General features: G+C 33.7%; 1 long non-coding RNA gene across 1 annotated transcript; it reads left to right on the top strand.

Annotated features, from left to right (window-relative positions):
• Positions 1-307: 307 nt before the first annotated feature.
• Positions 308-2,701, top strand: LOC117124865. The gene is made up of 3 exons (XR_004448032.1): positions 308-744; positions 1,640-1,858; positions 2,201-2,701. It is a non-coding gene; the product is annotated as an uncharacterized LOC117124865 (long non-coding RNA).
• Positions 2,702-3,418: the final 717 nt, after the last annotated feature.

The following is a 3,418-nucleotide window of genomic DNA, read 5'->3' as shown; positions in this document are numbered from 1 at the left end:
CAGATTTCTACCAAAACATGTTCACAGGTTGAGATTAAAGATCACAGTGGTTATCTCTTAAAGGACTTGTGAAATATAGCCAGAACAATATATATAGATAAATTAAATTGTTAGTAATACGTTGAATCTCTTTATTTTAAAAACATCGCGCTTTTTATGCTATTTTAGGGCAATTAAAAGAGACTATTATAGCATCGCTCTGTTGGTTCAGATATTCATAGTAAACAATATGCTAATTAGGTGTGACGTCACTTGTGCCGAACTAAAACGTAAACAAATTCAATCACATTGACACTGGACGCGGTACACACAAAACACGGCTGAAGTTGTTGTTCGTCTCTCTGTGAGAAAAGACGATTACCAAAACAAAGAGTATTGCTGAAACTCCTACAGATCTGTCATATTACATTGCCTTTGGATGTAAGCATAATCTAAAGACCACAACATTTAAGTTTCCTAAGTTTTCCGAAGTAAAAATTGGTGAAGAAATCGTAGGCTTAGCCTATGCGGCTTGGGAGCCCACTCAACACAGCACTTCATTCATTCACGATGTCGTGATCGAGTATTTCACAATGTCGACTGCCAGGCGCCAAGAGACTTAGATTATTTATCGTCTTTTAGAATGCAAGGAAAAATATTTAAGGAAGCTAAAAACGAATGCAGTGCCTATAGTATTTTAATTCAACAACCAACACTTCCACCCAAGATCGTGCGTGGGGCTTATCAAAAGGAAGGAAAAAGGAGGTAAGTTGAGAACTGGCCTAGCCTAGGCTAGTGCTGTACTAGCTAGGCCTAGGCTACATAATTATGATAATAATAGTGTATGCCTTCGATTTTTAGGCCTATCAATTCATCAATCGTGGAGGAAATATATAAAGTATATTTCCTCCATGCTGCAATGTACTAGCCTAGCCTATTTAGTTAGGGCTTGACCTAGGCTAGACCTTGTTCATTTTAAGAAGAGGCAGTACAATTTAATATAGATAATGCCATAGGCATGGTAGTGTTCTACTGCTGCTGCTGTGGGCCAGATAGGCTAGGGATGTTGCAAAGCTAACTATATAACTAGTCCTGTTGCCAACCCTAACATTCTTTATAATCATTATCGAGATAGCTGTACTTAGCAGACTTCTTAAATAATACTGAATTTCATTAGTGATATAGAAATTTTTTTGTAATTATTACGGATGCATGGAAATAGAAAAATACTACTAGTACTAGGGCCTACTGAAGAAATGTATCATAGGCCTATCTATTATTTATGTGTATAATACACATATATAATAGGTCTAAATTCCAGAACAATTTAATTTTCCATAAAAAACTTTGGTTACATTGTCTCTAGACAACTCATTTTGTCAGACTGAAAAAAATTATTGCAGAAACTAAGAAAAAAATGGCCTGTTATTTAGAATCCACAATTATTATTTTCCTGTACCCATAATTGCTTGCACTCAAGACAAATTATCAGGTGCTTCGGAAATTTTGCATTTAACTTACTACGGATATTTGAAGACTGGGTTTTACAGAAATGCTTTTTACTAACTTGTTGATAAAGTCTGTCTTAGGCTAGCCTAATTTAAACTATAGTTTGTGCTGGTCTGGCATTTAGATTTTTATTATTTTTTCTACTTGCTAGGTACTGTACTAGAAGACCTTACCAAATGCAGATGCAAATGAAGAGAAAGGTGTTAGGGGAGTTGTTATTAACATTGTTATAGAAGATAATGGTCAACCAAATGAACAACACCAGGCATATTAACCAGAGAAGGAGAAGCAAAATTGGCAGTTTGTTTCCTAACATTGTAGAAAAAACAACAATCTGTATTAAAAGCTGTAAATGAATAATCCACATTAGGTATATTTTGTTGCTTACCATAACAAAGAACCAATAAGACCATTAGAATAGATGTTTATTTTGGGATGCAGAAATGTAGTCTTTATTTTGAGGAAGATGATATAGCCAGCAATTTAAATTGTGTGTGTGTGTGTGTGTTGATTTGGTTCCTCTTCTTAGGGGTTATCCAACTACTACTTAACTTTAAAAAATTAATGAATACTCAGCATTCTCATGTGAACTGTAAATACTGTATTAAAACTAAATATTTATTTGATCATAAAGGAAACAATTCAAATAATTGATACGGGATCCACATATATTTTTTTCAATAATGATGTGTACTTCTTTTGTGTTTTGTAGGTTATGTTGAGGAATTATTTGATGCTCTTCCTTTGAGAGTCGGTATGAGATCAAAACGCTTAAGGATGCACTTGACCATGCAAAAGAAAATCATGACGTCATTCCTGAACAAATAACAAATTACTTTATTTGGACTGATAAGGGTACACTGGTTAGGGAAAGAAAGTCAAGATTCAAATTAAACAGAAGTTTAATGTAGGTTATGCAGTAATGTTAAAATTAGGAATTCATGTGCAAGTATCGGAAGGAAATGGCTTCCATATTGTAAGAACTGCACATGCTGGTATTACTCTTCAGTTGTTTCGGCCAAGCTTGTGCCAAATCCAACATATGAATCGCCTGTATGCAACATGACGGTACAATCTAATACAGTAATGTTAATGCAGGACCCCAATGGAAATAAACCTGCTATTGGTTTTCTTGGGCTATCCTGGCCAATGTTTGTTAATGTTTCCCTGTTTGTTAACTGTAAACTTTTGGCTGAATAAATAAATGAATGAATGAGAAAAAAATATTTTTTCAGATAATTGCGAAAGAAATTTACATGAAATTATTAAAGCTTGGAGAAATAGTTAAGTGGTGTTTTCCCCTTTCATCCAAATATTGGTCAATAATGGCAATTTCTGTAAAGCATGGACACTCTTGTTGCATTACTCACAAAAGCATATACGTCTAAACAATTTTTACTATATTGTATATATATGCTTTATATAAATTGAAAAATACTGAAAAACAATAATGCTATGTACAAAAACCATATAAATTCATTTTTTTAAATTGCAATATACTGTAATTACTTACTAAAACAAGTTTATAATTAAATTAATAAGTATAATTATCATAAAACGCCCATTGCCTCCCATCAATACTGCCCTCAATTGAGAGTAACTTTCTACACACACAACACAAGTAATGCAAGCGTCAGACCTGTGGAATTTCTTCCATCGGAACATCAGAACAAAATACGTAGAAAGAGGAAAAACAAGAATGTTTATTTTAATATATATTTTATTGAAAACGAATGACAAAAGAAAAGTGCAAGCTATGAATAAAATTGCATTTCTAAGTAGGCTAGGCTTAGGCCTTTCTCCTCTTTGGGTAAGGTAGGTATGTCCTCTCTTCCTCACTCTCTAGCACAGTCTAGTCTAGGCCTATTTTTGGATCGTGATGTGAATTTATTTGCTTCTACATCTTGTGTAGTACTGTCATTATTGTATT

This window comes from Anneissia japonica, unplaced genomic scaffold, assembly GCF_011630105.1.
Source record: "Anneissia japonica isolate Jap-2015-1 unplaced genomic scaffold, ASM1163010v1 scaffold4260_len236652_cov185, whole genome shotgun sequence".
NCBI classification, from domain to species: domain Eukaryota; kingdom Metazoa; phylum Echinodermata; class Crinoidea; order Comatulida; family Comatulidae; genus Anneissia; species Anneissia japonica.
This window is presented reverse-complemented; position numbering and strand designations above follow the sequence as displayed.